The sequence below is a fragment of the Scyliorhinus torazame genome, chromosome 17 (assembly GCF_047496885.1).
Source record: "Scyliorhinus torazame isolate Kashiwa2021f chromosome 17, sScyTor2.1, whole genome shotgun sequence".
In the NCBI taxonomy this organism is placed as follows: domain Eukaryota; kingdom Metazoa; phylum Chordata; class Chondrichthyes; order Carcharhiniformes; family Scyliorhinidae; genus Scyliorhinus; species Scyliorhinus torazame.
Window position 1 is genome coordinate 137,415,994 of NC_092723.1, and position 27,456 is coordinate 137,443,449.

A 27,456-nucleotide genomic window follows, 5' to 3' on the forward strand; every position below is an offset into this window, starting at 1 on the left:
GGGGGAATGGACGTCTGCCCAATCGCGGGTAGAGGATGTCACGTCTCTGTTTCACACCATCCTGGAGTTTGGTGACTACTCCCTCCTTGAATTGTGGCGCTACCTCCTTGGCAGCCATCCCCCAACTGGACTTGAATCACATGCTGGGGTGTGTTTAAAAGAGCACCCTACAGAGATTAAGCTTTCTTAGGGTGATCATATCAGAGGCAAGCCACCACGAGCGCTGCCTGTTTCGCGTGAGGGGGGGAAAAAATCATTTAATTAAAGAGGCTGAATGTTTAGTGAGGTTTCCCGCCATTGATGCTGGCAGAATTTTCCCTAGTTTTCTCACCAGAACTAACACTAAAAAAAATGATAAGATTCCGCCCATGGTTTTGTTTTATTTTGCCCCAGGATCAATGCTACAGAAAATAACTTCGAATTGAGATTTAAGAAATCCTCTTTGTTCAAAATTTTCATTGTGGTACAGTCGTCCTGAAGAGCAGGATTTTTGGTTTCCCACTTATGTTTTGATCAATGTTCACTGAGAAGTTCTACTCTTGAAAGCAGTAATTGGAAATTTGGGAATACAGTGAGATGTTAAGGAATCGGGAAAATGTTGGTTCAACACAAACAGGAGTGTCCAGGGAAACCATTGGAAGCTTTTGAAAATTCCATAATTCCTCCGAGGTAGGCTGTATCAACTGTGAATTGTTGGCATCCTACATGCCTGGCCTTACCATTAAACCTTGAGACAGTGAGGTTTTATTTTCAGATTTAAATTCTTAACTGTATCCTTTTAGAGGATGTTGCATTGATGGCAAAATTGCTTCAGTTAACTGTAAAAAGGAAAGTGAATACCAATGCAAAATAATTGGTTTGTGTAATTAGTTCAGCTTGAAATTTTAGCAGTGAGGCAGTACTGTAACATACACTTGTTCAGCCTGAGACGGGCAGGTCTTTTGGGCACCAAGCGATATGTCACTTTGTTAACTAGCCCTCTGTCAGTGTTAACAGGATGGTAAGGCTATCAAACCCATTTTGAGGTTTGATACTGCCCTCTTAACACCAGGCATCAAAACTGATTCCATTGTTTTTAGCAGCTGAGCATTAAACATAATTTCTTTCCTCAAATCTATTCAGTGGGGAAAATGTTCAGAAAAGCTCCTGAAATGTAGCAGGATTATTGAAAACAATGGATTGTTCGAAACATTGAGAATAATCAAAACCATGGTAAGTAAAGTATTGCGGCTATACTGTACTCGAAGGGATGAAAATGTTAATGATGAGATTTGATTCAGAACGTCTATTTGCATCTGTTCTGCTGAGGAAGAAAGAAAATCTTTTCTAGACAACTGAATGCGGAGTAATTGTTCTATGCTGCTTGTGAGTTTGGCAGATTTCCAGGCAGCAATCTGAAGGAGGGAGAGGGGGAGAAAGACCGAGAAAGAAGTGATCTTGATGTTATCACAGTATAATCTAACAGCATTTCACAGAAAGCCTGTGTAGAGAGAAATTTATCACCACAGTCTACAGTCGCTGTCAGTGTTGCTGTGATATTGGATCCCTCTGCTCTAATCACATTAGACAGCCCTGAAATCAGCAAGTATTCATTGCAGAAGAGAAGCTTAAAGACTTGCTTTTCAGCTACTTAAATTGTCAACCTGCTTCGGTTCCCTGCAATCTATATTCTCTACCAGGAAAAAGATCAGGCAACAGAATATGGTTCCTGCCATATTAGAAAGACCCTTTCATAGCCTCTTTCACAACCACAGGATGCCTTCAAACACCTTACATAAAATTATGTACTTTTGGACTATAATCGCTGTTGTAATGTAGGAAATGCGACAGCCAATTTGTGCACAGCAAATTCCATCAAAGTATTACCAATCTGATTTTATGATGTTGATTTGAGGGATAAATATTGAGGAGAGTGGGATATATGTTATCCTCTTCAAAATAGTACTGTGATCTTTTATGTCCACCTGAGTTTAGACAGGACCTCAATTTAACATCTCACCTGAAGGACAGCCACTCCTCGCCGTGCAGCTTTTCTCCACTACTGCAGAGAATTGCCAGCTTTGATTTTTGTACCCAAGCCCTGTACTGAGATCTGAACCCATACCTGTAAGTGAGAATGCTACCAATTGAACCACGGCTGACTCTGCGTGCACTCGTTGAACCGAGGATAGGATAAAGAGTGTTAATCTACCTTCAATCCTGCTCAGCAGAAACTATGCAAGAAAGATGCAGGAAATTTTTTTATTTTCTTTTAGAGTTTTAACTGTGCCACAAATCATTTTTTTTCTGTTACCTGTTCACATAATTTGACCACAAATTTAACTTCAGAATTTTTAGCTCAATGTCTCTGAGAAAATAATTGTACAGGAAGATGCTGGAAGCTTTGCATTGCAAAATATTCTTCGGGTGTATGGTACAGGGCTACTTGGTATTGCTTATTCGCTTTAGGCTCCAGTGAACATAATTGGGTATTTATTGGCCTTTTGGTGACATCCAATACAGACAGCCTTTAGGCAAATCAATCAACAGCTGTCAGCCTATATTTAGATGTTCAACAAGCTTAAAGTAGGTTACTATTTTTAAAAAATAATTTGTCACTGGAGGGTCACGTGACATGAGCGCAGGAGCCCCTGTGTTTTCCTGAGGCCCCCCCCCCCCCCCCCCCCACTTCCTGCTGGAACCTAAGTTGTGGGCTGCCTGGGTTTGGGTGAGGCAGCATGTCGGAAACAATGAGGTTTCATGCTTCGATCATTGGAATCCATGGAGTTTCCTCAAGTTTGCTCACTGTTTTCGATCCTGCTTTTATCCTTGATTCTACTTCCTTTGTGCACCAGTGGACATGTTTGATCCTGTTGAAGGCCTCGCATCTCAATTCTTATCCCGGACTTCACTCTGATAATCATGTTGTTATTTGTTGATGATGTCACTATTGTCCACATATTTGCTTGAAGGGAGATGGAATGTATGGGTATGATGTCCTGTACCGTTGGGTATCATGATTTATATCATGCTGTGCCACGTGTTGAGTTTGGGATGTGTGCATAGTTTCTTAATCCTAATGTATCCCTTGTGGGGGGACGAGGGGTGGAGGGGAGAGGTTAATAGCATTAGTTCTGTCCTCGCTATGTCCGAGGAAGGTCCTTCCCGTGTGAGTTGTATCTTTTTTGCCTGCACTTATTCTTCGGGCCCAACCGGACTATGTTTGATCCAATTGCAGACGGTTTTGTTGAGCTCCGCTTTAAGGGGGAGGCTAGTGGAGTTATAATAGTCCTGGGGCTAGTTCGTGCATTGTGACGGTGCTGGGCTAGGGCAGGCCAATGCACATTTGGAAAGACATTGAGATTGGGTAGGTCTGAAGGTAGGACTTGTCATAATATGCACTCATGCACATAATGAGATACAGACAGGCAGTGACAGACACTCAGTACAACCAATCAACACACAGGACAGAACACAACCAATCACCAGGCAGAACACTGGAAGAGGGTTTCCCACTATAAAACACACGAGGCATCAGCACTCTGCCTCTTTCCACAAGTGACAACGTAGTGACAATCAGGTGTTATATATCAGTTAACACCTTCTACACGTGGCTCAGAGCTAGTCTGATCTAAAGTGATAGTAAGCACGCTTAGGTTAGTAGTGTCAAACCCACAGCGAACTGTGTGCACTGCTTAGCAGGTTCAATAAAACATGTTGAATGGCCATCAATGTTTGAGTCTACTTTCCAGTACAACTGCATGCAGTTGCAGTCCGTGTTACCCCAGGGTGATTAACACGACAGGACCCAATCTTTATCCTTAGTTAATTCCCACGTGGTAGTTGGTTGGCTGATCTTTGTTTTATCATAATATGGCAGATCATGGATTGTTAACATGGGTCTGGTTTTTCCCAGTTCTTCTTGATTTTGTCTTTATCTTTTGTCATCTCAAGAATGTGGGTGGCTCCCTGTTCCAGTCTGGCTCTGGAAGAGAGTTCAAGTTGTGCTGTAAGAGTAGGCGAAATCCCTTGGTACTGGTGCTCTCGGCTATTGTTTTGCCCTTCTGTCATTCTACTTTCAAGCTCTGGCTGTGATGAAGATTTGAATTGTTGCATGTATCCTGTTTGGGTGCAGATGGGTCATTTATCTGTGGGAGGAAACTTGCTAGGGATTTTGACCCTGATTTATCCGGCCTAATTCCCAACGTTGTGATAACTGTTATACATAGACACCTGTAGCTATCTTCTTGAGCTTTGTGTGTATTTTTAAAAAAAACATTTTATTGGAGGCATTTTTAAATATATACATAACAAGGAAGAAAAACAAGGAAGAAAAACACAAAAGCCAACTTGCTTGTGTTGTTTTGTGCAATTTTTGTGTAAAAACTGAAAATTCCAATAAACAAACGTTTTAAAAAAACATAAGTATTTTACAGATCCATTCAAGCTCAGCAGAGTCTCAGTTGGCTAGAGAGTGGTATTTATTGACATTGATGGTGTGGGTTCAGCCCCTGTACTGGTTGAGGTAGCCCTTGGGACCTGCCTCCTTTTTCTTTTGTCCTATTGTGACATCATGGCATTGTGATGTGTGAAGAACCATGATTAACAACCCTTCGACAATGGCAACCTGAAGAGAGAGTGTACAACCACATCCAGTTTTTTAGTGTTATTTAATCAGGCAACACAGTGGAAGATTTAAGAAAGTCCAATTGACAGCTTTTCCACTATTTCAAAAATTAAACCAACATGTAATAAACAAAATGCTGGAAATACTCAGCAGGCCAGAAAGCGTTATGATGACACTTGTTCATTGTGTGAGTCCAAGTTGAATGCACTGAAATAACACAGCAGCTGCTGACTTTCCATTTCCCTTCAAAAGCAAATACGAGTGTGAAAACCATGTCCTGAAAATGGGATGCATATCACTGCAAAGAAGGCTGGGCATTCGGGAGATGTGAGTCGACATCTTAATCAGCTACTCATGCAAGACTACTAACACAAACTACCATTGATTTATTCAAAGTGGGCATCTCTCGCTCTCCCTCTCTCTCATGCCCATATTTCTCAAGAGATTCTTTCACAGGTCCCATGAAAAGTGTCTACGATCCTCAACCTGGTGCTGCAATCCCAGTTTGAGAACCACTCATCTGGTGTCCTGGTTAACATTCATCCTTCAATCAAAAATAACTTGTTTTTCTCATTGATGTTGGTACACTCAAAAAAAAAAAAAAAAACACCTACACCTACAATTCATAAGTAATTTATGCAATGCATTGTCAAACATTTCCAAAGATGTTCCTGAGATGTTATATGAATGCAGGGTTTTCTTTCAGCCTTTTGTAGTGTACTACAGTAAGTTATTTAGTCTTGTAACTTGGGTTCTCAAAATAAAACTCCCAGGGAAGGTACACACAAACAACTTGGGATGTTGCTTGGTTTTTTGTCTGGTCTTCAATCTGCTGTTGTTTGAAACTTTTGATGTATTTGGAAAGTTTTACTGCATGTTAATCAAGCATGTCAGGAAGCCTCAAAACTCCAGGACAAAGCAGCTGGACCTCTGAGCTGCAGCGAAGAAAGCTTTGAAAATCGATCCTTAAATTTAATTACAAGTATATTTGTTGTTGTGGCAATCAAATTCTGCGACACGTGGTTTATTGTCCTAACAGGTCACTGCTACAGGCAAAGTGATCATCAATGTGGAGAAGTACACTGATGTGGCACAAAACTGGTGTTACTAAATGTTTGCTTTATCAATAACCTGTCTAAATGGTCAGAGTCGGCTGCATTTCAGGGAAATTATTATGATCCCAGACCAGACCCCAACAGTGGCTAGGATAATGGACAGAAACCCCAATATTTAATTTTAATTTTGTAAGACTGTGAGGAAAGGATACTTCGCTCCAGGCATGATTGAATGAAGAACTAGGGATGTGATATATTAAAGGCAGACTTATTACGAACTATTAAAAGCTTTAACATCGCACCCAATAGCTTGCAATTATCCGTTAAACAATACTACTACTTATAGTGAATACAATACCCTTAATTGCTATCTTTATTCTCACTTGACAACCAGAAAATAACCATCTCTGCTCTCAATCCACCTTAAATACCAATGGCACAGAGGAATACTTGCTTTACAGAGTTCTTTGAGAAAAGATCTTTTGATACTTTTACAACTCTGGTCAAAACCATGCAGGAACTTTGTCTATATGTCTTCAAAAGCTGTATCAACTGGCTTGTTTCATCTGCCCCCTGTCCACAGACAGGTCTGCACTGCTTTAAATACTGTTCATTTCTTCTAACTAACATAGTGAGAACAGAACTGTTTCACTGTGCCCACAGCTTCAGCCAGATCAGAACTGAACTGAAAATGGTTTCTCAAAAACGCTGATGCCTTAGCTCCACCCAGCAATGACATCATCTCACCAAGTTGAAAACGAATTAACTCCCCAGGGAATCCCCTTAATCAAAACAAAATTGCATTATCCCAAGCTTTTTATGGTGGCAGATTGCACCACTGGCTCCTAAAATCTTTGCATTTTAAACCAAGATTATTTTAAAACATCAGCAGTCAAACACACTCCAGCCCAGGTTTTTAACCCTTACTTCACCAAATACTTGAAATAGAATGTATCTGAAATTCCTACATTCATCACAGAAACCTAAATAAGTAGATGGGAGAGAGGAATAGGAGAAAACGTTACGGTGGAACCAAATGAACAGAATTGGAAAAGGCGCGTGTGGAGCATATGCATTGGCATAGTTGGGCCAAATGGGCTGTTTCTGTGCTGTATAATCAATGTAGAGTCACAGATATGGGCCGGGATTCTCCAAAAACGCGGCTAAGTGTTGACGCCGGCGTCAACGGGTCTCTTGGCCCAGTGATTCTGTGGCCCACGGGGCCAGCTCAACGCCGGAGTGCTCCGCGCTGGTCCAGCTGCCGATACGCGGCCCTGCACTGCTGGCCACAGGTCCGCACATGCGCACGGCGGCTGCTTCCGCGCGACATGGCGGACCCACACAGCGGGCCAGCGTGGAAGAAGGTAGCCTCTCCGATCGTGCCTATCCGCCAAACGGTGACCCCCGATCGCGGGCCTGGCCATCGTGGAGGCCACCCCACCCCCACCCCGGGAGACTGATCCACCCTCCCCACCAGGGCGGCTACCGCAGCTGCGATGCCGAGTTCCCACTGGGTGGAACTATACGGGAATCACGCCGGTGGGAACTCGGCCGGTCGACTGTGGAGAATCGCTGTGGGGGCCTCTTTCAATGGCCCCCGACTGGCGCTGATTCTCCAGTCCGACGCCCCATTTTCCACCCCCGCGCCGAGCGCGATTTCGGCACAGGCTCCGAGAATCCCGGCCATGAGCTTTGCACTGACCTTTGAGACTTGTAGAAAGATTGTTGTGATTCAAACAAATCAAAATGTACCAAACACCAACCAACTGCCACTGGAAATTAAATAGGTCACAAACCCTCTACCCACCCCCTGCGCTACCCCACCCCCTGCACTACCCCACCCCCTGCACTATGTGGAGCTGTTTCATTTTGTACTTTTAATTTGTTGGGTTTCAATTGTGTATTTGAAAGCTACAATTGTAATTCCTTAGGGTAGAACTAGATCAAAGAACAAAGAAAAGCACAGCACAGGAACAGGCCCTTCGGCCCTCCAAGCTTGCGCCGACCATGCTGCCCGTCTAAACTAAAATCTTCTACACTTCCGGGGACCATATCCCTCTTCCCATCCTGTTCATATATTTGTCAAGATGCCCCTTATACTCTCCCCAAAAATTTGTAAGTGTTGTCCTCGGTGGGAAAATTGGTGAGATCACTGGGTGGGTTGGTGTGATCCAAATCGCAATCCATCCACTCTTGTTGGAGTGATTTCTGCTGGGAAAGTGATGTGCAGGACCCAAAGACGCAGGCCAGGTTGGCTCCTCCGAGATTGGGGTGCCTTTTAAAAATGGCACCCTGATCTCCAGATAACCCTGCACTTCTTCCCCCACCCTCTTGCCCCATTCATGGCCGCACCCCCTTAACAAACCCTGCCCCTTGCTGGTGCTCCTTAGTGCACTGGCAGTGGCAGGTTGTTGGGGGCACCCTGCCCTATCCCCGATCAACGGGGGGCTCCAATGGCCTCTGAGCTCCCTGGCATGGTCATCATGCATGGTCTCTGTTGATGGGAGACAAGTTGTGATTGACACCAGGGGCGGGATTCTCCCCTACCCAGCCGGGCAGGGGGTCGCGGCGGGAACCACTCCGGCGTCAGGCCGCCCCAAAGGTGCGGAGAAACCGAACCTTGAGGGGCTAGGCCCGCACCGGACTGGTTTCCGCTCCCCCGGCTGGCGTGGAAGGCCTTTGGCGCCATGCCAGCCGGGACCGAAAGGACTCTGCCAGCCGGCGCGAGTCCGCGTGTCTCTTCCGCGTCGGCCATGGTAAATGCTGTGGCCGAGGCGGAGGGAAAAGAGTGCCCCCACAGCACAGGCCCGCCCGCCGATCGGTGGGGCCCGATCACGGGCCAGGCCATCGTGGGGGCACCCACCCCCCCCCCCCCCCCCCCCCCCCGGGGCCAGATCGTCCCGTGTCCGCCCGCGTCACCAGGTCCCGCCAGTAAGAGAGGTGGTTTGATCCTCGCCGGCGGGACAGGCATTCCAGAGCGGGACTTCGCCTTGGGTGGGGGAGGGGGGGCGCCGACCGGCGCGGCGCAATTCCCACCCCCGCCGAATATCCGGTGCCCGAGAATTCGGCTACCGGCGGGGGCGGGATTCACGCCAGCTCCCAGCGATTCTCCGACCCGGCGGGGGGTCGGAGCATCCCGCCCCAGGTGTGCGCTTTGCTGGCAGTGGCGGAGAATACCGGGAGCCGGGAGACTCTCGTTTGAAACGGACTGAGTGGATTTAAATCTCATTAAATATAGTTCACACCCAGGGAGGGCATGAACCAGATTGAGTCCAATGCCGCAGGCTGGGAAAATCATGCTCCATTGGTGCCAGGCATGAAACCCGTTTCGGGGTTCACCTGCTATACTCCAGGAATAGCAGGATGTGAACCGGGCACAACACTGGGTGTGGTGGGGGGGAGGAGGTTACAGAGGAACAAATAGAAGTGTTTAAAATATGAGATGATTTGAGAGGATAAACAGGGAAGCATTATTTCCCTGTGAATTATGTGAGTCAATACACATTTAGGAAAAGTACTAGGTGCACTTGATTGGGGGGGTGGGGGTGGGGGGCTTAAAACAATTTCTTCTATGTGAATGGTAATTAGAAATTGGAGTAAGTTGCTTTAAAAGACTACTGAGGTTCACTCAAGTAACTGCATTTGAAATGAAATTCAGTAAACGTTTGCAGAAGAATATGAAGTTGAGGAACGTGCAAGGAAATTGCGCTCGAGTAGATACGGCTGGTGAATGAGCGGAATTTTCACACACTCAATAGGCTCGTGTTTCCCTGGTCTGTGTTAAAGCTACAGAATTGCAGCATAGAATTTGCCCCATTGTATTTGGACAGTGCTAACTCTTCATTTGTCAATAGGATGTGGGGCAATTTTGGTACACTTAAGGGAAACAGTATGGAGGGATTCAAACATAGATTGGGAAATCGATAGGCTAGATTTGGGAGTTGACAACACATTCAAGATCTTTGGAGTGAAACGAAAGGTCGAAGATGGAGTGATAGTTTGCAAGAATGGAGGGTCCAGGTTGAGTTTTTATTTGAGGAGAGCACTGATGATGTAGGGTAAAGATCAATTGGGCAAGTTTTAACCTACCCTAGTGCAGAACAATATTGGCCGGGGTAAAATTGGTGTTTCCCTTCACCCGTGTAGGTTTTATGCCCAGTGAGTACCATTAAAATTGCTCCCAGTATGCCCCTCTACTCTGCCAGGATATTACCAGTTATGGGATCCTTTCTTTCATTGTACTTTAGGATCTTTTCTTTCATTCTTCTTTTCCCAAAGCATCCCCAAAGTATTTTACATTCTTCTGTATTGAACTGTACCTACTGTTGTAATATGGATTCTGTAGATAACTCATGATGAGACCTTGAGACTTTGTATGGGTAAACATGAAACATTTATTGTTAATCTTCAACTATTTACTAATCCCAGATATCATCATGCATGGTGCTGCTTCTCCATGCAGGTAGGCTCCTAGAGTGTTCTCTGAAACTCTAGCACAGTGGGTAGCACTGTTGCTTCACAGCTCCAGGATCTCGGATTCGATTCCTGGCTTGGGTCACTGTCTGTGCGGAGTCTGCACGCTCTCCCTGTGTTTTGCGTGGGTTTTCTCCCACAAGTCCCGAAAGACGTGCTGTTAGATAATTTGGACATTATGAATTCTTCCCTCAGTGTCCCCAAACAGGCGTCGGAATGTGACGACTAGGGGCTTTTCACAGTAACGTCATTGCAGTGTTAATGTAAGCCTAGTTGTGACAATAAAGATTATTATTATTATGAGCCTATTCCCATTTGACTTTATCCATTATATCATGGGTGATGCTATTCTCCAGTTCCATGTTAACCCTTGCTCTGCTCAGCACCTTTACATTGGATTGGCATGCAGGCACATAGCACACTTGCAAGTTTTGTTCTTGCTCACCTTTGATCATTGACAGAATACTCTACATTCCTATTGTCTGGCTACCTCAAAAATTAAGTAAGTCTAGCATAACAAGCCTGTTAAAAATCCATTTCTATGGCCCCTTACTTTGTAAGTGCTCACTAATTTCATCCTATTTTATTAGCTCTCGAAGGCTGATTTTTGTTTTTTGTTACCCTCTCCCACCCTTGCACCCTGCCACACCCACTCTCGAGGAGTCTGGTGCATGAAGAACAGATGTTTGAAATCCCACATACTGGTTGACTGTATTTTGACCTACAGTCAGAATTCAATTATATTGATTTTGATTAATTATGTTGAAATCCATGTTTCTCTAGATTGCCGAATGGACTTTGGAAGTATTAACAAAGCTGATAAGAATCAGCATCTCTGAAATGGCCTTGCAAACCACTCAATTCAAGGTGATGTGGGAATGGGCAGCAAATGCTTGCTTTGCCAGTAACATCCACATCCAATTAAATTATTTTTTTAAATTCAGACTTCCCAGTCCCATATCTTCACCCACGAGGTTTGTTCCTGTGCTGTAATGCAGATGATCCCAGATTGATTGTAGTTGGACAAGAAATATGTCAATTAAATTAATTTTAGTTTCTCCTTGCATGAGAGTAAGACATTCTGACAAAAATATAGAGCATGATTTTCTGCCTCTTCCCAGCAGCAGATCTTTTGGTTCTGCTGACTCCCCTTCAGGCAGCAGAAAGCCGGTTACCGGACCTTTGACCTGTGAGGGACAGCTTTCTCAAAACTCAGGAGCCGTTCAAGCAGCGTGCTGTGTTTGTAGAGAACAATCAACAGTGACGTCACAGGAAAGTGGTAACTGATATTAGGGACTGTCTAAATAGCTGAAACTTAAATAATTTTTCAAACTAATAGTTAGGGGACCAAACTTGGAGGATAAAGGCAAAGTGAATCTGAAAGTAGAACCAGGAAATCAGAAGAGCTGATTGGATGAGTACATTTATATATTCTATAATAACAAGGAGCAGAAAAGGAGGGCACTAGTTAATATTAGCTAATACTAGTTGATATTATTTGATATTAAAAAAATAATAATAATTTAAAGGGTAAGACATGGCAGCAGAGCTCCCAAGCCGTGGTCTGCTCTTCCTTCTCCATGTGGGAGACCAGGACTGTTTCCAGTTCCCAGGACCACCATGCGTGCAGGAGATGTCTCCAGCTGCAGCTCCAGGAACCCCGCATTTCAGAGCTGGAGCAGCGGCTGGGGACACTGGAGTGAGTTGAGAGTATCGTGGATAGCACGGAGAGAGGTGGGCACACCGCAGGCTCCGACTCCACAGGCAGGAAGGGCATAGTTGACCACTAGGCAGTGCAAGAGAGCTATTCGGGCAGTGCAGGAATCTCTTCTGGCCATTCCCCTGCAAAGCAGATCTTCCACTTGGTGGTTACTGTTGAGGGGAATGGCCACTCCGGGGAAAGCAGCAACAACCAAATTTGTGCACTATGGTTGGTTCTGCTGCAGATGGGAGGAGTAAAAATTGTGAGAATGCAATAGTCATGGGGGATTCAATTGTGAGGGGAATAGATAGGTGTTTCTGTGGTCACACATGAGACTCCGGAATGGTGTGTTGCCTCCCTGGTGCTAGGGTCAAGGATGTCTCGGAGCGGTTACAGGATATTCTGTAGGGTGGACAGCCAGTGGTCGTGGTACACATTGGTATAAACGAGTTGGTATAGGTTTTTTAAAAAATGGATGAGGTCCTGAAAGCAGAATATAGGGAGTTAGGAAAAAAGTTGAGAAGTCTGACCTCAAAGGTAGTGATTTCAGGATAACTACCAGTGCCGCATGCTAGTCCGAGTAGGACTAGCAGGATAGATCAGATGAATATGTGGCTGAAGAGATGGTGTGAGGGGGAGGCTTTCAGATTTCTGGTGAATTGGGACCAGTTCTGGGGAGGTGGAACCTGTACAAACTTGGTAGGACTGGGACTGATGTCCTTGCAGGGGGTCTTGCTACAACGGTGGGGATGGTTTAAAATATGACAGAGGCGGGGAGGGTTTAAATTAATATGACAGGGGGCGGGGAGGGTTTAAACTGATATGGCAGGGGAATGGGAACCTATCTAAGGATTTCGAGTAGGGGGAATCGTGAACAAGAGAAAACACAAAGGAGAATAAGAAAAGCGATACCCTATGTTTCCCCCCCCCCCACTTCTGGGGCTTAATCCTCCAGTCCCCCGAAGCCCTAAGTGTCACTGCCAATGGCTCTATCGCCAAGTCGAAAAGCAATGGGGAGAGTGGGCATCCCTGCCTTGTGCCACAGTGTACCCCAAGTCACCCAAACTCTCTCATTTGGTTTGTCCACACATTCGCCACTGGTGCCTTATATAGCCACAATCTACAAAACCCTGCCCGAACCCAAACCGCCCCAGCACCTCCAACAAATTCACCCACTTCACCTGATCAAAAGCCTTCTCTGCGTCCATTGCCAACACCATCTCTACCTCCTGCCCCTCCGAATGCATCATAATTACATTGAGTAGCTTCCGCACATTCGCCGACAACTACCTCCCCTTTTCAAACCCCATCTGATCCTCATCTATCACCCCGGCACACAGTCCTCAATTCGCAATGCAAGCACCTTCGCCAATAACTTGGCATCTACGTCAATAACAATATCGGGTAGTATGACCCACACTGCTCCGGAGTCCTTATCATTCTTTAGAATCAGGAAGATGAAAACCTGCAACAATGTAGGGGGAGCTCCCGCCACACCCCCTCCCCCGCTTCATTATATGCCCTAATCAGCAGTGGCCACGGTTCGCCCCAAACCTTTTATAAAACTGCACTGGGAACCCGTCTGGTCCTGGGGCCTTCCCTGTCTGTACCGCCCCCACACCATCTCTCACTTCCCACAGTCTCCAGGCCCTGAACCAGCCCCTCCACCACCTTGGGAAACCCTAACCCATCCAGGAACCACTGCATCCCCTCTTCCCCGGTCAGGGGCTCAGACTCATACAGCCTCCTATAAAAGGCCTCAAATACCCAATTCATCCCCTCCGGGTCGATCGCCACTTTACCCTTATCATCCCTCACTGTACCAATCTCCCTCGCCGCTGTCCGTTTCCTCACTGTTCGGCCAACATCCTGCTCACCTTTTCCCCGTACTCATACATTGCTCCTCTGGCCCTCCGCAACTGTCCCACCGCCTTCCCCGCGGAGACGAGCCCAAACGCCACCTGGAGCTTCTGCTTCTTCTTCAACTCTGAATACTTCCTGTCCACCCTCAACATTTTATCTAGCAACCTTGCCTTCTCCTTCCACTCCACCTTCTCCCTGTGCGCCCAAATCAAAACTCCCTCCAACTACAGTCTTGCCCCCCACAATGTGGTGGCTGTGATCTCCCATGTGTCTTTCAACTCCACAATGCCCCAAATGGCAACCCACATATGTTCAGACACCACCAGCAAGCCCCACGTTTAGCCTCCACTGCGGGCATTGGGCCGCCCCCTAAGCCACCCGCAAATCCAGCCAATGTGGCGAGTGGTCGAGAACCACAATCACTGAATGCTCCCAGGTCGGCCACCCCCACCTGCAGCGCCCTGTCCATCACAAAAAATGTAAATCCAGGAGTACACCCAGTGCACATGGGAGAAGTATGAAAACTCCGTTGCCCTCGGCCTCCCAAACCTCCATGGGTCCACTTGCTGCCCCCCATGTACTCCATGAACCCCCTCCGCTCTCTCGCCACTGGTGATACCCTCAACGACTTGGGACTCGACCAGCCCAAATTTAGATCTATAAACGTATTGAACTCACGCCATAATCAAGTGATGCGAGTCCAGGTCAGAAATCTTCCCCAACACCTGCCTCATAAAATCCACATTGCCCCAATTTGGGGTATAAACATTTACCAGAACCACCGGCATCCTCTACAACATCCCACTGACCAGCACATCCCTACCCCCCAGATCGGCCACAATGCTCCCCACTCAAAAGCAAACCTCTTATTGACCAACACTGCCACCGACTTCGTCTTCATATCTAGCCCCGAATGAAACATATGCCCAGCCGATCCCTTTCTCCGCCTCGTCTGATCCCACAACTTCAGATGTGTCTCCTGCAAAAATGCCATATCCGCCTTCAAACTCCTCAGATGCGTCAACACCCGCGATCGTTTAATGGCCCATTCAACCCCCTCACATTCAGGGGGGCCCACCCTGCCTCACCCTCCCCACCCCCTTCCCCTGCCAATCAACCTTGCCCCTTTTTGAGCCGGCCCACGTCATGTGCCCGTCCAGGCCTACCCTCAGATGTCCACTGCCATCAATCCCTTCCTAACTGGGCCACACCAACCACACCCTTGTCAGCAACCCCCCGCCCCCCGCAATCAAACAAACCAGTTCTCCCCAATTATCCCAACCGCCAACACACAGAGTAACAAAAGGCACACTCACCGTCACTACTCCCCTGCCAACACCTATCCCAGAGTACCCCCCCCCCCAGCTACTTAAGAGGAGATTTGTGCGCTTTGCAGTTCAATGTCCTCCCAGTCCATTGTCCCTCATAAAGTCCGTCACTTCCTCTGATATGTTGGAATGTCACTCACAGGCGGGTCAGGTATAAAGCTCCAAACTTCACCCTCCTCAAAGAGGGCCGCCTTTATCTGGTTAAACCCAGCCCTCCGCACCCAGGTCTTGATGGACCTGCAGCCCACTCCCTTCCCAGGCACACTTCTTGGTCTGCCTCGCCCAATGTAGGATCTTGATCTTATCCTTATCCAAAAAGCGATGCAGCTGGACCACCATTGCCCTCGGCGGCTCCCCCACTGGCTTACTCACTCTTCCAACTTCGTCTATCGGGCAGGAGATAAATTCTGAGAACAAGCACTAACAGGTTCAAAAACAGCTTCTTCCCCACTGTTACCATGCTCCTGAATGACTCTCTTATGGACTGAAGTGATCTCTTCACACATCTTCTCTACTGAGTAGTACTGCACTCCGTATGCTCACCCATTGCCTGTGCCTATATATTTACATTGTGTATTTATGTCTGTCCTATGTTTTTTTTTCATGTATGGAATGATCTATCTGGACTGTACACAGAACAATATTTTTCAATGTACCTCGGTTACTTGACAATAAAACAAATGCAATCCAATCATCTTCCCTGCTACTGGGTGATAGTGACATGGAGAACTTTCCCACAGAAGTCTCCTTTTTCTTTTTGACGAGGTTCACCATATCCCTCGTTATCCAAGGCTCCCTAAACTTCCCATACTTATCCTTCGTTCTCTCAGGAACATGGCTTTTCTGAATCCTAATCAACTGTGCTTGAAAGACATGACCGGTGTTGATTTACCAGTTTAGTCAGTGCTACAGATATGCGCCATTCCAACTAAGCAGCAAAATAAAAAATGTGTGACTATCCCAAACTGTGATTCCCCTTGTGTCCTCATGACTAAGAACAATCTATACCTTTTTGATGGGGTTTTAATCAATTCAGCATAGTAAAGAAGAAATTCTCATTGACCTTTTCTCCAATAATTTTCAATTCGCCAACCATCTTCTTACCACTTGAAGCCTCAAGTCTCAGGATAATTCACAACCTGAATCATTAACTCTGTTTCTCTCAAGTGCTGTCTGATCTGCTGAGCATTTCAGCATTTTCTGTTTTAATTTCAGATTTCCACCTATGCAATATTTGCTTTCCTGTTGGCACCAGTGAGGTTCTTGGGCTTGATGTTCCCTCTACTTTGTTTGCACCCCCCTTTTATGTCAAGGTTTCTGGCCTCCACAGCGCTGAGCTGTGGCCCTTCATTGTGAAGTGCAGTGTGGACCTTTTCCGTAATTCTGCCTGCTCTTGCCTACGTTCTGAGAGATTGCCTCTGGCTGTGTCTCAAGAAAATACCATTGTACATATGAAATTTTTTGAATGTGAATTCTCCTGAGAGAATATTCCAAATATAAACCTTTTCTCATTTTCTTCACATCCACACAAACCTCTGCTGAGAAACAACACATTTTCCACCAATATTTTGCTCTTTTATTTAAATAGAGAAAATGCCACAACTGGATAATTACTTTTTTTCCCTTTGTTTTTGTTCCATTGTTAAATTTTCTAGAATTGAAATTGAGTGAAATATTCCACTGCCTAGTAATCATGTTAAAGCCAATATAGTCATACAAATAACAACTGCAGGAAAGGAAACTAATTGTTCCTTAAAGCAGTAGCATCCAGAATGGACGACATGATGTCCATTCTTGTAAACAAATTGAGGCAAGGCTGCCTTCTTAAACCTTTTGTGTAAACACCGTTTTATACAGTCTGCAGTTGTTGTGTATGTGCATATTCATTTGCTCTGCAGACCTTCAATAATTAGTCATCATAAAAATGATAAAACAACTCCGTGTTGAGAAAATGGCTGAACCTGATTGCAATAGTCACACACACCCTGCTTGGTATCCTGTCACGTTCACTCTTTAATAATCACCGCTTTGATTAGGGCTGTAATCCTGTTCTATTGCTCTGAGTTTACACTATTCAGACAGCACATTATTATTACCTGTTCCTCGCATTTTATTTTACAGCTCTGTATACCTGAGCTTCTGATTTTCAAGTCCATTTACGGCCTTACCCCTCTTACTGTAACCTCTACCAGCCCTACAGCCCTCTCGCATCTCTATTGTTCCAATTTTGGCCTATTGCATCCCCAACTAATTTTGTTCAGCCATTGATAGCCATGCCTTCTGCTGTCTTAGGCCCTAAACCTTTGAACTCCCTTCCTCAACTTCTCTATCCTCTTTTAAGATACTCCTTAATATTTCTATCTCTTGCCAATCTCTATCTTTTTGATCAATAGTTAGAATATCTCCTTTGGCTTGATGTCAAATTTTATGTGACCTTCAAACCACCTTGCCTTGAACCACTCAGATTTTTCTATTATTAAGATTCTTTATAAATACAAATTGCAGGGGTAAGTAACTGGAGGGAGAGGAGGCTGCTTCAAAATATTTTCAGCCCATGGTGTCTCAGTGGATTAGGCGGCACAGTGTTCATAATATAATGATCTTTATTGTCACAAGTAGACTTGCATTAACACTGCAATGAAGTTACTGTGAAAAGCCCCTAGTCGCCACATTCTGGCACCTGTTTGGATACACAGGGAGAATTCAGAATGTCCAAATTACCTACCAGCACGTCTTTCGGGACTTGTGGGAGGAAAATAGAGCACCCGAACACGCAGACACAGGGAGAATGTGCAGACTCCACACAGACAGTGATCCAAATTGGCATTTGAACCTGGACCCTGGAGCTGTGAAGCAACAGTTCTAACCACTGTTACCGTTCAGCCTAAGGCACTGCTGCCTCTCAGCGCCAGGGACCCGGGTTCAATTCCGGCCTTGGGTGACTGTCAATGTGTGGAATTTGCACTTTCTCCCCGTGTCTGCATGGGTTTCCTCCGGTTCCTCCAGTTTCCTCCCACAGACCATTAAAACAGTGGATTGACCATTCCAAAGGCGCCCAAAGATGTGCAAGTTAGGTGGGGTTATTGGTATAGAGGGGAATGGGCCTAGGTAGGGTGCTCTTTCACAGGATTGGTGCAGCCTCAATGGGTCAAATGGCCTCTTACACTCCAGGAATTCTATGGTCCAATAGCACTCTATCCTGGGGCTTGCTTCTGTATTCCCCACGCAGGTCCCTGGAAATGGCGGCAACAGAGGAAGATTGAAGAAAAATGTTTTACTTGTGGCAGATGAGAAAGAAGAGATCAATAGCATCTTGACCAGGGAGTGAGTGATAGGAGTGGTATAGTTTGGATAGTGACATGACATGACAGCTGATGTCACTTCTGACACTCTCCCTTATTGTCTGCTGCATGTCAGACTAATATTGAGTTCTAAATTTGCTTTTCATTGAGTTCCATTTATTTCTACTCCTATCTTTCTAATTTACTCTGCAGCAACACTCAAGGCCTCCCTTAACCATCCCATTTCCGTCCTTCAGTAGGTCTTCCATTAAACCTTCTGTCGATTCTAGAGATTGTTACTGTTACACTGAATTAGTCCTGTTGCTGCTTTCTCTTCTCTTTAATGCATACGCGCCAAACCATGAGATACAATTGACATACCATAACATACCACCTTGCCTTGAACCACTCAGGTTTTTCTGTTATTAAGATTCTGGTCTTGGGTGACTGTCCATGTGCGGAGTTTGTACTTTCTCCCCATTTCTTCAATCTTCCTCTGTTGCCGCCATTTCCAGGGACCTGCGTGGGGAATACAGAAGCAAGCCCCAGGATATAGTGCTCATTGAACCATAACATATATTTGACATAAATAACATACTCACCATTCTGTAAGATATATAAAACTAGAAATTTGGTGTAATGCCATCTTGAATGATGCTTAAACATACCTAATGCCCCTTCTATGGGGCACAGTGCACTACCAGATGCTTCCTGCATGGCCTGCGCAGCCAAATTAGGTAAATCTGTAAGTCAAAACTGCCTTTATAAAGGTTTCTGCGTTAGCATGGTTCTAAGAGTTTGATGTGGGCCTAGTCCCCTGAATTTTGGGCTGGCCTCTCAGCTGTTAAATGTGAACTGGCTTATCTGCTTCTGAGGGTGCTGGAAATTATACTATTTTATCCCCTTTAAATCTTCATTCTGTGTATTTGGCTGTCTGCCTCTCTAAAATTCTTTGACTCTAGAAATTAGCATGTGTATACCTCCACTGATATTTCAATCGTCCAGGTAGGTTCTTCCTACTAATAGACAATTTACACCAGATGCTAGATGCCTGCTAATCTTGTTACTGGGAAAATTGCATCTCGCCATGCCTTTAATACTGGCTACCGCTATTACGAGCAGATTTCTACCTGTTGCTCGACAAATCGCATCCTATCTGGTTTAGCACAGGGCTAAAGAGCTGGCTTTTAAAGCAGACCAAGGCAGGCCAGCAGCACGGTTCAATTCTCGTACCTGCCTTCCCGAACAGGCGCCGGAATGTGGCAACTAGGGGCTTTTCACAGTAACTTCATTTGAAGCCTACTTGTGACAATAAGCAATTTTAATTTAATTACTTTTTAATTATCATGCCGTGTTAAATTCATATTGCTGCTGTTACTAGATCCCGTGATATGTGTATAAACCTGTAACCTGCACAGGACTCATCCAGCTGGGGATGATTGTTCCCCGTGCTCAATTGGACTGAGTTAACCCAGCACCAGCATAAAAGGCCGGCAGCTGTCGAGCCAGTGAGAAAGGAATGAGGACCCGGTGAAAAGTAACCGGGCCCTGTGCATGTATGATGCTGTTGCTGAAATAAAGGACTTTTAAGAAACTCGTTGGACTCCTATCGCTTGATCACATTGGCGACGATGATGAATTGGAGCTGTCGGCGTGCTGCTTGTTCGACTGAGCTACATCCCCGGAATTTTTTCTTCACGAGTGGACGACGGTACACAGTTTTTTTTTTTTTTTTTTTTTGTTGTTTTTTTTTTCGGAGCTTGTAATGTTATGGAAGGCAAGCGCCGGGTCGAGTTTTTATCGCCGGCTTGTGAAGTGTGTCCGTTGGGAGTGATCTGGAGTCTGAAGTGTCCGGCACTACCGGATGCGGTATCTTCTGAGAGACTTCTGGTGATGATCGCATAGCAAAGAACAAAGAACAAAGAAAAGTACAGCACAGGAACAGGCCCTTCGGCCCTCCAAGCCCGTGCCGACCATGCTGCCGGACTAAACTACAATCTTCTACACTTCCTGGGTCCGTATCCCTCTATTCCCATCCTAATCATGTATTTGTCAAGATGCCCCTTAAATGTCACTATCGTCCTTGCTTCCACCACCACCACTATACTCCAAGTGTGGCCTAACTAAGGTTCTATACAGCTGCAACATGACTTGCCAATTCTTATACTCAATGCCCTGGCCAATGAAGGCAAGCATGCCGTATGCCTTCTTGACTACCTTCTCCACAATTCCCGTAACAGCCTCCCCGAACAGGCGCCGGAATGTGGCGACGAGGGGCTTTTCACAGTAACTTCATTTGAAGCCTACTTGTGACAATATGCCATTTTCATTTTCATTTCATTTCACCTGTGTTGCCCCTTTCAGTGACCTGTGGACCTGTACACCTAGATCTCTCTGACTTTCAATACTCTTGAGGGTTCTACCATTCACTGTATATTCCCTACCTGCATTAGGCCTTCCAAACTGCATTACCTCACATTTGTCCAGATTAAACTCCATCTGCCATCTCTCCGCCCAAGTCTCCAAACAATCTACATCCTGCTGTATGCCCTCCTGAGGATGACAGTCCTCATCGCTATCCACAATTCCACCAACCTTTGTGTTGTCTGCAAACTTACTAATCAGACCAGTTACATTTTCCTCCAAATCATTTATATATACTACAAACAGAAAATGTTCCAGCACTGATCTCTGCGGAACACCACTAGTCACAGCCCTCCAATTAGAAAAGCATCCTTCCATTGCTACTCTGCCTTCTATGACCTAGCCAGTTCGGTATCCACCTTGCCAGCTCACCCCTGATCCCGTGTGACTTCATCTTTTGCACTAGTCTACCATGAGGGACCTTGTCAAAGGCCTTACTGAAGTCCATATAGATAACATCCACTGCCCTACCTGCATCAATCATCTTAGTGACCTCTTCGAAAAACTCTATCAAGTTAGTGAGACGTGATCTCCCCTTCACAAAACCATGCTGCCAATCACTAATATGTCCATTTGCTTCCAAATGGGAGTCGATCCTGTCTCGAAGAATTCTCTCCAGTAATTTCCCTACCACTGACATAAGGCTCACTGGCCTGTAGTTCCCTGGATTATCCTTGCTACCCTTCTTAAACAGAGGAACAACATTGGCTATTCTCCAGTCCTCCGGGACATCACCTGAAGACAGTGAGGATCCAAAGATTTCTGTCAAGGCCTCAGCAATTTCCTCTCTAGCCTCCTTCAGTATCCTGGGGTAGATCCCATCTGGCCCTGGGGACTTATCTACCGTAATATTTTTCAAGACGCCCAACACCTCGTCTTTTTGGATCTCAATGTGACCCAGGCTATCTACACGCCCTTCTCCAGACTCAACATCCACCAGTTCCTTCTCTTTGGTGAATACTGATGCAAAGTATTCATTTAGTACCTCGCCCATTTCCTCTGGCTCCACACATAGATTCCCTTGCCTATCCTTCAGTGAGCCAACCCTTTCCCTGGCTACCCTCCTGCTTTTTATGTACGTATAAAAAGCCTTGGGATTTTTCTTAACCCTATTTGCCAATGACTTTTCGTGGCCCCTTCTAGCCCTCCTGACTCCTTGCTTAAGTTCCTTCCTACTTTCCTTATATTCCACACAGGCTTTGTCTGTTCCCAGCCTTTTAGCCCTGACAAATGCCTCCTTTTTCTTTTTGACGAGGCCTACAATATCCCTCGTTATCCAAGGTTCCCGAAAATTGCCGTATTTATCCTTCTTCCTCACAGGAACATACCGGTCCTGAATTCCATTCAACTGACACTTGAAAGCCTGCCACATGTCAGATGTTGATTTACCCTCAAACATCCGCCCCCAATCTAGGTTCTTCAGTTCCCGCCTAATATTGTTATAATTAGCCTTCCCCCAATTTAGCACATTCACCCTATGACCACTCTTATCCTTGTCCACCAGCACTTTAAAACTTACTGAATTGTGGTCACTGTTACCGAAATGCTCCCCTACTGAAACATCTACCACCTGGCCGGGCTCATTCCCCAATACCAGGTCCAGTACCACCCCTTCCCTTGTTGGACTGTCTACATATTGTTTTAAGAAGCCTTCCTGGATGCTCCTTACAAACTCCGCTCCGTCTAAGCCCCTGGCACTAAGTGAGTCCCAGTCAATATTGGGGAAGTTGAAGTCTCCTATCACCACAACCCTGTTGTTTTTACTCTTTTCCAAAATCTGTCTACCTATCTGCTCGTCTATCTCCCGCTGGCTGTTGGGAGGCCTGTAGTAAACCCCCAACATTGTGACTGCACCCTTCTTATTCCTGATCTCTACCCATATAGCCTCACTGCCCTCTGAGGTGTCCTCCCGCAGTACAGCTGTGATATTCTCCCGAACCAGTAGCGCAACTCCGCCTCCCCTTTTACATCCCCCTCTATCCCGCCTGAAACATCTAAATCCTGGAACATTTAGCTGCCAATCCTGCCCTTCCCTCAACCAGGTCTCTGTAATGGCAACAACATCATAGTTCCAAGTACTAATCCAAGCTCTAAGTTCATCTGCCTTACTCGTAATACTTCTTGCATTAAAACATATGCACTTCACGTTTCGTCTGTCTGTCTGCCATCGTTTCGCGATGCTGGCAGAGTGGTCCACCGGGGAGTCCGTTCTCGAGTTGCCCTTTTGGAACATCATTCTGGTTGTGAGTGCAGCAGTGTTTGGAAGACTGTTCTGAGGCTGCTCGGACTGTGGGATTTGCAACAGTGATGTTTTGCCTGCGAGCTGACAGTTATTGTACAACTGCAGGTTTTGTGCCTAGAGACTCTGATGGTGTTGAATTGACTGGGCATTCCATATGTGACTTCTGATCCTGTGGCAGCTTACATGGAGCCCTGCTGTTTTTTTTAATTTGTGCTGTGTGTTTATTTGCCTGTGTTGAGGTACTGTAAGAATATTGGGGTGACAGCTCCCTGGGCATTTTGGTAGGTGCTAGGGTGGCACAGTGGTTAGCACTGGGACTGCGGCACTGAGGACCCAGGTTCGAATCCTGGCCCTAGGTCACTGTTCGTGTGGAGTTTGCACATTCTCCCAGTGCCTGCGTGGGCTTCACCCCCACAACCCAAAGATATGCAGATTAGATGGATTGCCCACGCCAAATTGCCCCTTAATTGGGAAAAAAAAAATTCTGTATTGTAAATTTATTTAAAAAAAACAAAATAAAAAATAAAAAGTTTGGTAGGTGCTTTAATTTTAGGTAAAATTTAGACTGCCTGATAATTTTTTTAATTAAGGGGTGTTTGGGAGTTACGGGACGTTGAGGTGGATTTGTCTGATGTTCCCGCCCCCCCACCTGTTCCCTCTGTGGCTGGAAGGCATGCCACGCCGATTGGGCCTTGGGTTGATGGTCCGATGCCATGGTGCGCGCCGTCCCCGGGTTCGGCTGTTAGCTGCTTTGCCCCCTGTGTGAATGGTGAGGGTGTCGGGCCGGACATAATGCTTGGTGGAGTACACGCCGGCCCGTTCTGCTTCCCTGTTCGGTGGTGCCTTATCCGAACCAATTTGGTTTTTTGCATTTGTTGTCTGGGGTTTGCATCGGTTTAGTCCTCTCCTATCCTCTCCTCTTCAATGGTCGTCCTTCTGAAGGGTTTTAGGCTTTCGGGGGAGGGGTCTAATAACCTGCACAGGACTCATCCAGCTGGAGATGATTGTTCCCTGTGCTCAATTGGACTGAGTTAACCCGGCACAAGCATAAAAGGCCGGCAGCTGTAGAGCCAGCTAAAAATGAATGAGGAACCGGTGAAAGGTAACCGGGCCCTGTGCATGTAAGATGCTGTTGCTGAAATAAAGGACTTTTAAGAAACTCGTTGGACTCCCCTCGCTTGATCACAATATGGACATGGAGTGTAATGTGAGAAATCTTTTATTCACCATGACCAACAATGTGAGGTCATTGTACTTTTGCCAGCATCGCTTTCATGTCAACTCCAGACTTCAGCTATTGGTCTCTCTGGCAACGTGTTCCCATTACCGTATCAGGTTACTGCATCGAGCTTCCAGCCCACCTAAGGAAACATAACCTCTCTACCTGATTCCACCTTGATCACCAGAGCCTCCAAAGCAGAGTTTCCACGGCAATACTGAGATGTCAGGAGGATTCTGCTTGTGCTCCAGTGGAAGCGGTGTGCAGCAGCGATCGAGCTCTGCCTCTCGGATGGGTCTGCTCGTGTTTTCATTTAGTTGCCACTTATTCCATGCTGCATAGGATGTCTCCTAAGTCTGCACAATGCTCCATGCCAACTAGCAGCCATGCCCCTTGACTGTGACATGAGGCTGTCTGGCATGTCAGTGATGCACGATCAATTGCACAAAGACTAAAGTTGTGTACAACTGTGGCTTTATTACAGTCAGATGCGTGGCCTGCTGCAGCTGGCGAAATGGCAGGGCACTGGAGGTCATGCATATTTATACAGTTCTCCCTGGGCGGAGCCAGCCGGCAGGAGCTACCGGCAAACCTGTTGTGCAGGTCCTACCTTACATCTCCTAATACAGTGGATCACCACAGTCAGCCAATCCCCCAAGAAGCTGAATGTACATAGCCACTGTGTGCTCTCTTGTTATTGTGCCATTCTGCTTCATGTCGTCTTCCCAGTCGAATGACTTGGTCTTCACTTCAGCAGTGCAACTTCCCTTTGAAAGTCAGTTTACCTTTTAATAAGTGAAGGCTGGTTGGGAAACATGGTTTGCTAACAATGCTGCCTGGCTCCGCTGCAAGCACAAAGGCTGCTGGCAGTGCTTAGGAGAGTAGAGTAGAGTAACGTGGAGCGTTAGGTCAGTGTTTTTAAAACCTTTTTTCCGGGGACCCATTTTTACCAACCAATCAACCTTCGGGACCTACGCCAGTCGACTTTCGGGACCCACGCTGGCTGACCTTTGACCCACGCCGGCCGACCTTTGTGACCCACGCCGGCCGACCTTTGTGACCCACGCCGGCCGACCTTTGTGACCCACGCCGGCCGACCTTTGTGACCCACGCCGGCCGACCTTTGTGACCCACGCCGGCTGACCTCTGTGACCCACGCCGGCTGACCTCTGTGACCCACGCCGGCCGACCTCTGTGACCCACGCCGGCCGACCTTTGTGACCCACGCCGGCCGACCTTGGCACAATTAATAAATCCATACCTTAAAAAAATCATAATACAGCTTTGTGCCTGATTTCAGCTTCTTCTTAACGTGCTGTTCACCAGTGGCCCTGGAGCTCACAATGCTTTGTCATGTTGTGGACCCTCCTGAACAGCTCACACCGCCACTGCTTTGTCCTGCTGTGCATTCTCCTGAGCCACTTTCTCCAGCAGGTTTAGTTGTGAGATTCTGGCCTGTTTGTGTCTCTTGCCCTCTCGTCCTTATAACAAAACAATCCATTTTAAATTTTAATTGTTTGCTGCTGATAAAATGGAGGAATCACAATCGTGTCCAAATCATATGACATGGGAATTCAGGCCGCGTGACCTGCTCTCTGCCTCGCTTCAGGCAGGAAGATTACATTGAATTTTTTTTTAAATCTTCTCCTGCGGCAGCGCGCTGATGACAGGAGGAAGCGGTACTTCTTGCTTGTTTCCGTGCATGCGCACTGATGAGTGGGCGCCATGCAGCCGCATTTTTTAATATGGTCGCTGCTATCACTTTCCAAGCCGCTGGCAGCCGGCATTGTTAAAAGCCGGCTGCTGCTTCTGTTGCGCGTGAATTCACGCGATTGGGAACGGCGCGATGGACGGCTCTGCGACCATCCCGACACCCGCCTGCGACCCATCCGCGGGTTGCGACCACCACTTTGAAAATGCCTGATTTAGATGAAATGGACACACCAAATATTTTGTTCCCCATCTCTCTGTGAATGGTCATGGGCTGATCTCAGATCACAACCTCTGCTGAGAAAAAGGGTTATCCAATTTTTAGTCTGTGATAGTTCAGAATTTCTAAAGCACAAATAATGAACCAGTTTAGACATCTCTCCCTTGCTTCCTTTTATTAATGACTAATTCAGCTGAAACTAACCTTTTACACAAACGATTAGGATTCCTGTAGGGTTGGTCAAGCTTATAAATTATCTTTTTAGTCCAACCTCAGTAGAGTGGAAATCATAAGAAATGTACCTGTTAATCGAGTAGGAGCAGTTGCTTGGATTTTAGAAGAAGCCGTGTTTTAGAAGAACGCCTCTATTAAACTGTTGTGGAGATGCCGGCGTTGGACTGGGGTGGGTGAGCACAGTAAGAGGTTTTACAACACTAGGTTAAAGTCCAACAGGTTTGTTTCGAATCACTAGCTTTCGGACTCGTTTCTCAGGTGAATGAATCACTGGTGCTTGAGGAATAAGATGCAGGAACAATTAAATTTTTTGAAGGCATTTAGTGCAGATATAAATCATATCTTAATGATTGTAATGGTACATTAGGTTGCTGGTTTGAAAATTAGTTTTGCAATGGAAAGGAATGATGGTGGTTAATACAGAAAACTTTGATATGGAATAACAATTTAAGTTCGGGATATATTCTGGGTCCTGTGCTGTTGTTGAATAATGTCAGTGATCTGTTGGTGAATGATGGCATTCAAAGAGTTCTGGATTCCAGAGGTAGGGCTAAGAAATAGCAGATGGAATTCAATGTGGACAAACGTAAGGTGATGTGGATGGATTCATGAAATGTGAAACATGCCTGAACAGTGGATAAGTACCGACTGACCGAGGAAGAAGAAAAGGGTTTGAATGTGATTATCAAACATTCATTAAAAGTATCCAATTGTTTGTGATGCTGTCGTCAATAAAGTTAATCACCAAGTATGAAGAAACAAGACTGCATTGGATTACTGAAACAAAAACAGAAAATACTGGACAATCTCAGCATGTCTGACGGCATCCGGAAAGAAAAGGGAGCTAATGTTTCAAGTCTGGATGGCTCTTTGTTAAAGCCAAAGAGAACTGGAAATTGGGTCAGATTTATACTGTGGTGGAGCGGTGGGGTTAGATAAGGGGCCAGCGATCGGTGGAGATAGATAGAATTTACAGTGCAGAAGGAGGCCATTCGGCCCATCGAGTCTGCACCGGCTCTTGATGGACAAAGATATCAAGGACAGAATGTAAAAGGGGGTGATTAAGGCTAAGAAGGCTGTTGATGGTGTCACATAAAGA

At 46.0% G+C, this 27,456-nt stretch overlaps 1 protein-coding gene and 1 long non-coding RNA gene across 3 annotated transcripts in view; one reads left to right on the forward strand and one right to left on the reverse strand.

Annotated features, from left to right (window-relative positions):
* The window catches only part of LOC140394178 (protein kinase C beta type), a 532,929-nt gene that overhangs the window by 152,295 nt on the left and 353,178 nt on the right, over nucleotides 1-27,456 (forward strand). The gene's annotated exons all lie outside the window — the stretch shown is intronic.
* Nucleotides 4,289-26,507, reverse strand: LOC140394180 (uncharacterized). Its single transcript, XR_011935827.1, has 3 exons — nucleotides 26,426-26,507; nucleotides 18,690-18,827; nucleotides 4,289-4,606 (listed from the first exon to the last, which is right to left on the reverse strand). It is a non-coding gene; the product is annotated as an uncharacterized lncRNA (long non-coding RNA).